Source organism: Hippoglossus stenolepis, chromosome 8 (genome assembly GCF_022539355.2).
Source record: "Hippoglossus stenolepis isolate QCI-W04-F060 chromosome 8, HSTE1.2, whole genome shotgun sequence".
NCBI classification, from domain to species: domain Eukaryota; kingdom Metazoa; phylum Chordata; class Actinopteri; order Pleuronectiformes; family Pleuronectidae; genus Hippoglossus; species Hippoglossus stenolepis.
The window spans coordinates 18,842,913-18,855,650 of record NC_061490.1 but is presented as its reverse complement, the minus strand read 5'-3'; the positions used below and the strand labels follow the sequence as shown (position 1 = coordinate 18,855,650).

The 12,738-nt window shown below is 46.8% G+C and overlaps 1 protein-coding gene across 2 annotated transcripts in view; it reads right to left on the bottom strand.

Annotated features, from left to right (window-relative positions):
* The window catches only part of grik5 (glutamate receptor, ionotropic, kainate 5), an 84,079-nt gene extending 73,509 nt beyond the window's left edge, over positions 1-10,570 (bottom strand). For both annotated transcript variants that reach the window (XM_035164533.2, XM_035164538.2), the window contains exons 1-3: positions 10,213-10,570; positions 9,750-9,900; positions 4,495-6,499 (exon numbers count right to left, since the gene is read on the bottom strand). The gene's annotated coding sequence lies outside the window, so the exon portion shown is untranslated. The remainder of the gene's footprint in view (positions 1-4,494; positions 6,500-9,749; positions 9,901-10,212) is intronic.
* Positions 10,571-12,738: the final 2,168 nt, after the last annotated feature.

Sequence of the window (12,738 nt, the reverse complement as noted above, 5' to 3'; positions counted from 1 at the left end):
TCCCTGCAAGCTGCACATGCATGTGACAAGAGCCGCATAATTCATCTCTTTCTATATTATCCTATATATTCTATAATATATATATCAATCAACCCTCGTATTTGAAAACAGTGTAGTAAAATACACCTACTTTGCAAAGTTGGGGAAACAGATGTGAATATGTAAAGTTAAGCAGTCAGACTCTATTCGGCCTAATTAGAAAGTGTTTTCTATTCTGTTTTAATTACTCTATCATGTGATTTGATGTTAATTCTGCCCACAGGAGTCGGCTTTGTGTGTACACGCGTCTGAATGAATACAACAAGTGAACGAGGCGAGCTGTGACGACCGCAGCTGAAGCTTAAAACATGAGGAGCCCGGTGACATAAGCAAACCCTCTGGTAAGAATGAAGAAATTGACAGGCCTAATGAGCAGTCATGCCACCATGAAAACAACACGCAACACTACCCAGAATGCCGTTCGCCCAGCCTTGCCATATTCTCTCGGGGAAAAGTCCTGAAGTGACCTGGGATCAGGCTTATCAGCCCTTGTCACTTACACACTGACACGAGGCCGCGGCGATCCAGCAGCGAAACATTATAGCTATGACTCCCTGAGCCTCTGCCAGCCGGCTGATTAGGACGAGCCGGGTCTGATCACCTGAGCCTCCGACCGCATTACAATTACACTGACGGAGTGGAGACCTTTTCTACTAATGCTAATGCAGAAGAGTGTCACTGCCGTCTTTCCTGCTGTCCTGGGTCTAACTCCAAATACACAAAAGCTGTTTAAGTAACTGTACATGTATACAAACAATCCCACTTCCACCCGGTTCCCACACATTATACACATTGCTTTTATCTTCTTGCAATCCGATCTTAATGACTCCATTAACTGGGAGGCCATTAGCGGCATTCACTTTATGGCCAACCAAACAGCCCAGCCGGGAACACATTACGGAAAGGGCATGTGTGTCCTAATGTCCACTTCTTGTCACTGTCCTTACACACACGCGCACACACACATACACACACACACGCTCATACGCTCGCTCAATCTTTTCCCCCCAAGGCCAGCTAGCCTGAAGCAAGCAGGAGTGGACAAACGACTAAGCAAACAGGGAGATCTTTTGTGCTCCATTAGGCGATGAGGAGCAAAGGTTTAGTGCATGCAGCAGTGTCTCGCGCTGGTGGTCAAGCGGGCGGAGGGTTGAAGGCAGATGAAACCGAAGTGCTGCTCGGTGTTAGAAGAGATCTCGCATCCCAAATTAGCCCCGGCCCGCTTTGGAGCAGTAGCTGTCTGAAACACTTGAGGGATGAACTGTCATGCGAGAGGCATCGTGGGGCAGAATAGCAGCAGCCAGTCACAGCAATGACTCGACAAGGAAATGATGGATTCAGCGTCGATGACAGTCCGACGATTATCTGCTGTAACTGTACACGACGATCCTTTTCAGGAGGGTTAAACATTTCCCACTACATTACAGCACAGTTGAAAAAAAAAAAAAGCTGCTGACCACCTTTGACGGAAGAACAGATGCTCCCACCAAAGAACTGTGAAATGATTAATGATGCAAACGGTGTGACATTGTGCATTTGTACAAACAATAACACGAGAGGGAAATGAGTATGGAACAATAATGTCAGGCGCGAGGAAAAGGGGGGGAAATAAAAATCGGAACCAGCAATTAGCAAATCTAACCCTGAGGGGAGATGTGATCACTGATCTGAAAGGACCTAACTGGTACAAACAGGGGCAACGGGAAGCTCAACATGAAAGATCGTCTTATGAGCCATGTGCACTTCTGCTACAATTCAGACCGAGTGGAGTGAAATGATTGGAGCGTACTGTACCAGCGCAGCACACGGCCGTCGTGAAAAGGATTTTAAAGAGTCACACAAACGTGAAAAACAGATAATTTGGCACATCTTCTCCATATCGCGTCTGCGTTTCTGCGCGTCTGGACTCGCTGAGCGGAGCGCGCGCCTTTCAACATGGATGCTTTCTGACTGGAGCTGTACGGGTTCTTCGCTGTGACTCACACAGTTACATTGTGACCACGGGGGCTCGGCTGGGAGCGCCCGGGATCAGAGTTCATTCCATGTCACTGAAGCAAATGCTCTTCATGACATGTACATGGAACCTCCAGTAGATGACAAATGTGCTGCACAGGAACGGAAACCGAAATGAATGGTTGCCAACTGCGAGTGGTTGCGGGCTGTTTGAAGTTTGTGCTGTGTGTCATAATTCATGGATTTCGTTTTTGTGCCCTCAGCTCCGGTTTGTTATTTGTTACTCTTACACTACACTATCAAGCTAAATGCATCTTTTCCGTTCCCTGCTCCAAGCTAATCTTTAGCCCGACAGGCAAATGGTCGCTCCTGCTGAGAGGAAAATGGAGATGCTTCATATCTCATGGGAGGGGGGTTTGAACCAAGCCCAACCCTGATATTACTGCAGTTGGTTTCAGACGGTTGTGCTTTACTTCCGCTGAGCAGCACTGGACAGCGGCTGCCGCTGCCTGCATGTTTTGCCCCCTCTCTCTCTCTCTCTCTCTCTCTCTCTCTCTCTCTCTCTCTCTCTCTCTCTCTCTCTCTCGGGGAGGGAGACCATTTATCAACGACCAGAAGAACACATATCGATGTGTTACATAGCCGGGGAATTCAGCTTTTATTACACTTTAAACTGCAAGGTCAACTTGGCAGGAATCTGTGTCAAAGCTGTCAAGCGCAAAAACATGAAACAAATAGCCCACCCAGAGGATGCGGAGTAAAACATTGAGATAAGGGGCGGACGTGTCACCGAGAGACCCTTGGTTTATGTTTACACATGTGATATCGAGTAATATACTGAGTGCTGTCCCCGTTCACTTGTGCTTTGTTTTTGCCCCTTTGGAGCTGACAGTGCAAAAGATAAGACACGGAAATTTACGGCACATTACTGATGATCCATTGGAGAAGAAAACATCTGGAGCGGCCTTATTTTTCCACCATATCCTTTTGTTTATGGCCACTTGTCCCCAACTCTTTCACTCAGCGACAAGCAGGGAAACCATGTTGTGCAGCGCGGCCTCTCGTGACACTGTAATGTAGTCAGTGCTGTCGAGCCTTTGATGCCATCATATGCCACTGCTCCTCCTCCCTTCTCCAGGCTCTCTGACAGTGACAAAGGGGATCGGCAGCAGTGTGTTATCAGTGTGCAGCTGCAGTAATCGTATTATTTAGTAATCTTAATTCTGAGTGGCTGACCAACAGTGTGAACAAAGCGGGGCCTTGCTAAGCCCATCAGAGTGCTCCCATGGAGCAGAGGTCTTTTCCTGCTCCACAGCCCCTCTAGACCCACACACTCCCTTTCCCCTCTCTGTTTCTCACCCTCCCTCCTCTACGTGTCCTCCTCTCTGTTGCTTTTCGGTCTCACACTCACTCTCATCCCCCTCTTCTCCTCTTGTTCCTCTATCTCCAGAATGTTTGTCAGTCTCTCTCCCTCGCTTTCCCCCCTTTCCTTCCCTTTTTTTCCCTCCACCCTCCCCATCTTTCCGTCTCCGTAACGCTCTGAGCTGGGAGTTTGTGTAATGGCGTTATTCACAGTTCATTGGTCTGTTTGAAGGGACTATCTTGATTGAGCGTCTCCCGGTGCAGGGGCCTGGTGACTGTGGGAGTCTATAAAGATGTGGATGTGTCCGCGGAGATAGATGGCCTTAGCAATATGCAGGACATTGCAGGGGCTAGCTCGCCATATAGGCTTTCATTCAAGGAAACACATAGGGAGATAAGAAAGAGGCTGAAAGAATATGCAGCTGGGGCATAATGCTCAGGGCATTAGATGTGAAATGGAGGCAACAAAGAACTAGTCAGGGAATCAGAGTCATTCTCATTAGCTGGTTCACCCTCTTCAGTTTTAGCCCCCCCATCCCCTCTCCATCTCACCCTAATGAATGCAGTGCACAGTACACTGACACAGAACCCAAAAAATGCTCTGAGAAGCAAAAATACTCACCACTAATTAGTTCAAATTAACCCCAGGACCAATATGTAGGCTTGTGCACACAGACACACACACACAGAGAGAGAAAGGCACCTCCCTTTCCTCTTTCTGACACCACTCTGATGCTGTTGTAAGCTTGGCTGTAAGATCAAAATCTCTTTCTTTGGCAGAAATACACTCACACTCACACACACACACACACTCTCTCTCACACACACTCACACACACAGACACACACACTCACATTCACACACACTCAAATTGCCTGGGGCAGAGGAAAGCACAGGAAAGCAAATCCGCTGCGAAGACACCATAAAACCAACACTTCAGAAAAACGGACCTCGTCTGTGTTTCTGCATGCGTGAGGTGAATGCAGGCTAATGACATGCAGGTAACATGTGAATATACACACACACGCACACACACACACACACACACACACACACACACACACACACACACACACACACACACACACACACACACACACACACACACACACACAGAGAAGGAGAGAGAGTCCTACTTACGGAATGAATCAGATGGTATCAGAAGCACTGTGCCATACTATTGCTGTAGTGGTGAGTCAACACAGGCGTTGAGATCTGAGGCCACAGGGTTTCAGCACTTTGAGCCGAGCAGGGGCTGCTGGGGGGGGGCGGGGGGGGAGTCAGTGGGGTTCACACTGTATAGATAGAGGAAACCTAGAGGATTCCAGTGTTTATGTTCAGATGGAGGAAATGAATCCCTTAAAGATCAAGGCAAGAAAATCAACAATTGAGAAAAAGGAGAGGTTCAATTCTTTGTACAATGAGGAATTGACTGGACCAGTGTTTTTCTTCCCTCTGTCTGTTACCTCTTAGGGGGGAAAAAGCCCCAAAAAATGAAGGATAGAAATAGCAAGAGTCCGTCTTGACAGAAAAAAAAAGGGAAGAGGTGAAAAATTTGTCAATCAAAGTAGGTGTCCACCTTTCCTCTTACGCTGTCTCTTTCTGCTTTCCTCTGTCTGCCCACCTCTTGTTTTCCTCAGGATTGCGCAGGGGCCTACGAGCAGAGGAACACCGGCATCAGAAAAACCAATCACCTCGCCAGACGACGAGAGAACATAAAGGAGTAAATGACAAGCAGATGAGGGGGAGGATTTTCAACACCTGCTCTCTCTCCGTTTCTCCCTCTCTCTCTCTCTCTCTCTCTCTCTCTCTCTAACCTGTATTTCCCTCTCTAGTAACAGCCCCCTCCCTCCCCACCTGTTTTTTCAGAGCATGGGCTTGCCACAGTAGAAACTGGAGTGGATGCAGAGGAAGTGAGATTCTCCACCAACTACAAACACGGGGACGCTCCTCTTCTTCCTTTTCTCGCCTTCTCTCTGTCTTTTCCTCGCACACTGCATGGAATGACAATGAATCACATGCTGTCGACTGTGCCGGCACTGGATGTCTGCCTGGCTCGCAGCCTGACACTTGGAATCGGCTGCGTCTTCCTGTCTGTCTGTCTGTCTAACCGGCCTTAGAGCTTGTCTCTCATTCGCTATAGCTGTCTGTTTACCAGGCCATCCCTCAGTCCGTCTCCCTGCCAAACACTAAGATGCAGACCAGGCAGGTGCAGGGGGTCATAACCCAACTGGGCTGCTCAAGTGCCCCCCCTGGTGTAAATCCTGGCCCCTCCCCTACCCATTGCGCTAACTAGCCTCCGACACGACACAGACGAATTAGAAAGAGATTGGGAGTCTCGGGGAAGGTTTCCAACAATCCTATTTAATTCTCAATCTTTCTTTTCTTGTCTTCCCTTCTTTCTCTCTACCTGGTTCACTCTATTCCTCCGCTCTTTCTTTCTCCTCGGTGCCAGTCTCCCCGCTCGTTATCTATTCTGGACAGTCTGTCCCTCTTCACTCTCCGTCACAGAGGGAGGACGGAGAAGAATGGAGCTGCTTTATAATGTATTTTTTCCGCAATGTGTGAGAAAGATGGTCAAAAAAAATGGGATAAAGAGAAGTTGTTGTTTTTTTAATTGTTCTTTTGAAAAAAATTTAAAAAATGCAAACCCTCCTCTCTGACAATAAATTAGAACAGAAAGCTTCTGGAGAGGGGATTTTTCAATTACTTGCTTTTGCCCACAGGCCAATCTGGCAAAGTTGCCCAGCTCTGAGGTGCGCACAAAAGTGTGGTGATCTCAAAAGGATATCCGGTCGATAAATCCGGACATGTCCAAAAGCTCCATACCATTGCTCGAGCATCACTGCAGTCCTATTTCATATCTCGTGAAGAAGCTCAGTTGTGCGCGCAACAGGTTGATTTGTTTGTTGTCGATTCCTCTAAGGCTTGTCACCGTCTGCTTCTCTCTGCTTCCTGTCGGCAGCCTCCGGTGTCGCTGAATGGCCGGTTCAACCTCAACTCTGCAGGCCGAGCCCTCGCTGGGATGGTTCAAGCTGATGTTTGGAGTCGGCGGAGGCAGTTAGGTGTGGAAAGCTAGTCGCTGGAGGGTCCATGTTGGCTTCCATGTTGCCCATTTGGTGTCCATCTCTGCAAGTCCTCAGATCTGGAAGGAGAGGTAGAGCAGAGGCAAAGTAGAGGGGAGAGAGAGGGGAGAGTGCGTGAAAGGTTAGCATGGTGACATTTGTGTCACTCTGCCTTATCGCATACGTCATTCTCCTCCTTGTCACTCTCCGCCCTGCCTGTCGTCCCGCTGTCTATTCCGTCCTTGTCACTCTTCCTCCCGACTTTGCTGCTTGTTTGCTCCTTCCTCCTCTCCGCCCGCTCTATCATTTGATCCTTTCTCACTCTCCCAACAAGCTCATCTCCAAACACTGCACCCCCCTCCCCCTCCCCATCGTCACATCTCTCCTCTGTTCCCTCCATCCAATTTTACATCCGCACCTTTCATCCAATCATTTCTGCTGTCTTTTTTTCTTCGATTCCAAAGCAAGCCGTCCATCACACACCACAGTATCCAAGAGGAGACGCATGTGAGGCAGCGCAGTGAAGAGCAGCGAGAGACCTCTCACTGGTGAATGTGCCTGAGGTGGCTGGAGGACTGCAGTCCAGGTTCATAGGTACAACACACACATGACTGATGTCGACCAGGGCTGTCACTCTAATTCCAGATTCAAGTTTGTGTATGAACGTGGGAGAGAGTTTAATATTCATGATCTGATCTAATTCAAACTGACTAGAGCAGAAATAGGTGTCTGTCTGAACTATTGCATGGCCTACTGCCCTCAGTTGTTGTTTTCTTTACTGGAGCAAAGAGGAGAAAACTAGTGAGCCATGCTGAATGGATAATTAGGACACCAAAACATGAGACGCACAGGGAGTAGGCTACCTTACTCTAATATTCAAGTGAGGCGGCACAAATGAACAGAACCAAGTTAATTCTGAATCATTTCAGCTTTACACTATATGGGCTGTGCTCGAATTATAGCAGTTACAACGAATGCTGTTTGTTAAACAAAATTTTTTGAATGGACAGAATTTGCTTTGTCTCAGATGGATTGAGAAAACGCACAACACAGGGATTACAGTTACAGTTTTAATTAAGTTAGAATTCGAATAAACTTACTCTTCAAAACGTCTTATTTAAAAGAAGCAAGTGCGTCTTTATTTATTTATTTGCTTAATTCGTTATTTATTCGTCTTTTGTTCCACAGTTGCACGCAAATGTGTTTTTGATTTTTACTGTTCATTCATTTTTCTTTAGGGATTTTAGTGAAAATGCAACAAATTCAATCTTTCAAATGAAAGAATAAGCAGCTTTATTGAACATTTTTTTTATATAAATAACAAATAAGTAGCAGAATTTTGAAAAGCATTGATGAAAACATAGAAAAGTAGAGCGGCCTCTTAACTTTTTAAAATTGCATTGCATTTCAAACTGATTTTGGATTAGATAAGTTTTCTCCTGTGTTTCAGGCAGTATTTGAGACCGTTCACAGCGATGGTAGGTTGTTGTGCTCTCGTGTATTTAATCTGTGTTTACAAATTTACCTTTTAGGAGTCAGCACTGATCTGATTTAGTTCTTACTTTGATCAAATCTTCAGCTCCGCAACACATTTTGTCACAATTATGTATCCTTCTATTTTGTGCCAAGACATCTCTTCAAACGAACAACGTTCCAGACAGACAGTGAAGCCTGCAGATGACAGATGGCAAAACTAATTTTCACCTGAGCTTCGGCAGATTCCTGTTGAGTTTCTTCTTTTTTCTTCTCCATTTCTTTATATCTCACGCCTGCTTTACTCAAAGAGCTCGCCTCAATCTAAAGACAGCAGCGGGAAGTCAAACCTCAGCGCTCCAACAGGTAGTCTCACCTCTGTTACTATGCAACAGTTTGCACCTGTTGAATATGTAAGAGTCATTATTTCTGAATTCTCGCTCGCCGCTCGCCACTGAGTGATGAATGCCTTCTGAATTTAGAAGAGCGCGGAGAATGCATGGGTTTCTCTAAAAGTAGATGTCATTATTTTCTCTTTTAAGAGAACAGAACAAAATCATTAAATCGGTTTGGCGACTCGTTCCCGTTTCCCAGAGTCCACTGAGATGATGTTCCATTTAAAATGAAACATTAGAGGCCATTCAGTGTATCAGCTCCAATCAATGGCTGTGTGGATAGATATGACCTTCCTGTGACACCCATATCCTCCTGGGACCAGTTAGGATGAGACCATGTGTGTATTTGGCTCAATGGTTAGGTGAGTGCTCAGCATCCGCCTGTGTGTGTTTGTGAGTGTGTATGAGTGTGTGTGTGTGTGAGTGTGTGCACGGGCATAGCCTTTGTTGGCACCATTAGCACTCTATTGTGTCGCAGGTGTGAAAAGACGTAGGTGGGTGTGAATTAGTGTGCAGAAGGTATGTCAGCGAGCAGTGCAGAAAGGTGTGTGTGTGTGTGTGTGTGTGTGTGTGTGTGTGTGTGTGTGTGTGTGTGTGTTTGCATGTACGTATGTGTCACAGCTGTCACGCCTGAAGCAATTAAACACACTGATCTACAACACAACCTTACGTTCCACCAATCCGACACACCGAGGCTGAACACATACCTCTGCCCTCCCTGCATTGTGTCACAGTCGTGCACACATAAAACGCTATAAAAGAGAGAGTGATTGACACGGACACAGTAAACCTAACACACACACACACACACACACACACACACACACACACACACACACACACACACACACACACACACACACACACACACACACACACCCAGCATCTCCAGTCATTGCCCTTGTCAGGCAAGAGACTCAGAACGTCTTCGGTGAGTCTGAATTCAAACAGAATATAGAGAGGAGATCGAAGAGACCAAGAGCAGGATGGAGGCGAGGAAGGGGGTGACACAGCCAAAGTGGGCAAGGGAGAGAGGGAGCCAAAGAGGGAGAGGGGGAGAAGGGGAGAAGGGGGGAGAGAGAGAGAGAGACGCAACAAATTGAAGTGAGGCATTCAGATTCCATCCAAATCCATCAAAGCGGACAGGCCTGTTTATGTCTGGATGTGGTGGGGTGGTGGTGAGGGGAGTGGATGCTGCATGAAAAAGAGGAAGGAAGGAGGGATGGAGGGAAACAGGTGGAGGAGTGGTGGGGAAGGTGGGCTGGACAGAATGAATGGGTGAAAGACACAAGGAAACGAAGGGAGAGTCCATCAGAGGTGAAAATGCTGCGAACGCCACTGCGGGTTGTGGATGAAGAGGGGGTAGCAGACAAAAGACAGGAGGAACAAGAGAAGGAAAGATGAAAGAGAATGAAATGAGAGGCAAAAAGGGGGAGAAGGAAGGAGAAGGAAGGACACTCACCCATTTCAGCGGGCTCTCCACAGGCAAGCACAATCCCTGCTCTGTGATCCCATCCTGGGGAAAGGCGCAGCGAGATCCTGGAGCTCCCTCCACTGAATACCAATGGGGCTGCTATTATCAGCTCACACACACATCCACACACACACCGGCACTGAGGAGCACAAAAAAGGCACAAACACACAGAGTCAAGTCCGGGGTTAGTTGTTTAAATGAGAAAAAGAGGAACAAAAAAAGCTGTCCAGTGATGCAGACAGCAAATCACAATAGAAGACACATTGCAGCACAAGTGAATTTGCATTCCCCTCTTCCATTTTCTCCCTTTTCTCTTTCTCCATGAAAAAAACCCCATCAGAGGCTGTGCACAAGCCAGAGGCATCAATCCACACACACACACACACAGACACACACACACACAAACACAAACACACACACACTGGCATTTGCAGCCTATGTAAATACTTACTGAGCATATATTCAATCCCAGCGAGTCCCACGGTCGACTCCTATTCTGACTCACAGCTCCTCGGCTCTGCGAGGGTGTTGGAGAGAAATGAGTTGTCCGCTGTGCTCCCTTCCCTCCCAGTGGGCTCCTCGCCGCGCTGTGTGATGCGGGGATGAGAGGATGTGAAGGCAGACTCCTGGTCCTCCCTGATGCTCCCCTCACATGCAGCGTACATCCAGCTCTCCTGTATCCATTTGTTGATTCAGGTCCAATCCGTGCATGCGCCTCTGCCCGTGGACTTCACTGTGATTCACCGACACGCGACGAACGCCGTTCACTTAGTCCCCCTCCCCTTCTGTGTCTCTCCGGCTCTGTCTCTCTCCCCCTTGCTCAATGGTACACCCATACATCTCCTTGGCTCTCTCCAATCTAATCAGTGCTCTCTCTCTCTCTCTCTCTCTCTCTCTCTCACACTGCACCCTCCCATTCTCTCCCCTCCCTCCTTTCCTCCTCCTTCCCAACACCCACTCCCTTACTCTCTCTCTCTCTCTCTCTCTCTCTCTCTCTCTCTCTCTCTCTCTCTCTCCCTCCTAGGTATTTTTCTCAAAGATGAATATCAACCCACACCCCTCACCCCCCTTTCCCTCTGTCAGTCTCTGCGATAAGCATTTGAAATAAGGGTAAAGGCGAAAAAAAGAAAAACTGGCCATGAAGAAAACACACACACTCACACACACTATCTGAAACAGACAGAGGGTGAGAGAGGGAGAGAGAGTAATCATAGGGATGTGTTACAGTCCTGGCCAAGCTAAACCACCCTGACAGAATTTGACATGGCTACATGCTCAGGGTGACAAACACTATCACACCACCACACAAATCGCCCCATACCCCGATGACACACATCACGCACTGTCGCACATAAACATATATACATATCAACACACACACATGAACACACACAGAGCAGAATCAGATGTAAACACATTGGGGCTGGCACTCTGAGGCACATATTGACATAATGTCACTCATACACAAAAAGGGGAAGGACAGGTTTACACACACACACACACACAGGCATTAAGGTGTGTCTGATTAGCTCATATGGTGCAGACAGTTCTGTATTGTAACCAAGTCAAGATCTGTATTTTTACTCTACCTGAGTGTTTTACCTCCGAACACTCGAAGGCTTCCGCACAGTTTCCGTCCCTCTGCAACAGCTGGTTTTCTCAACAAGGTCAGACACCCCCCCACTGACACCGAGCCCGCTCATGAACATTATGCATTACATGAACGCACACACTCCCACTTGCACATCTTCTTCCACACAATCTGTCACATGTTTCATACATTTTCATTTTGCACATATTTTTACTATATCACTTATAGTTCTTTATAGTCTTTATCTTTCTCCATATACGCACAGTATTTGCTTTCTAATTTGTTGGATCTTCCCCCTGTTTTTCTACTTGTTATGCACCAAACACCAAAGCAAATTCCCTCTATGTGTGTCTAATAAGGAATAAATACGATTCCGATTCTATTTTATGCTTTGTAATTCTTCAATGCCGCACCGTTTCAAGGGGAACTGTACTTTTTACACCAGTACATTTATTTGGCAACGATAATTACTGGTTAATTTGCAGATTTTAAACACTCATTTTATGCCTTTGCTGGACAGCCGACCACAGATAACAGGAAATTAGGTGAGACCCGTGCCTGGCCGAGGGCCAGACACATTCCAGTTTATGGTCATCACCCAACCAGCAAAGTGCTCGACTGGGTGATCGTCCTAAAAGGCATTATGGATTTTTAAGATTTACTATACAACAATATGTTCAAATTTATCTCAACTCTCATGCATAATTGGAAAACAACTATCCAATCTGCATTTAGTATGCCCCTACTTACTTGAATACAATACAAATACTGGATTTTCACTTGTATATTTTACATTTTGATATTCCTATGTTTACTGATAGTTCTTCCCCCACCGGGTGAACAAATGCACACATACTGTACACTCACACATTCCTGAAAATCTTCTTACCAGAGCACCCTGACACTTCATGTGGGACTCCCTCGAATGGAGCTGACATCCTCCTCACTATTTATAATGTTCACTCATATAAGGCACAACTCCACAGCAGCAGGAGCCCACTGCGAGCAGACAGCCGTCTCCAGAGGAAGCTGCTCGCACTATATGATGTCACTGCCTAACTCCCATATCCTGCTTCTATCACGCTACGCCGTCTCATCCTGCCCCCTAACGAGACTGGGACGCTGACCTTATGATGCCTTTGTTCCTCCCCGGTGCCCCGGTCAGTCCTAGAAGCCTTTTCAATATAGATCCCCTTTTTTTTTTCTTCTTAACCTTGCAGCCCCGATGCTCCCTTAGCATTTCATGTCCTCGTCGGCTATTAAACTCAGCACAGTGTGTTGAATCATTGATTTTGTCAGGTGGCTCTTTAATTGCTAGTGACAACACTGTGCTGCCTCGCAGTGATATCTGAAAATTACGCTTTAAAACATTTTTAAACAGGTGCA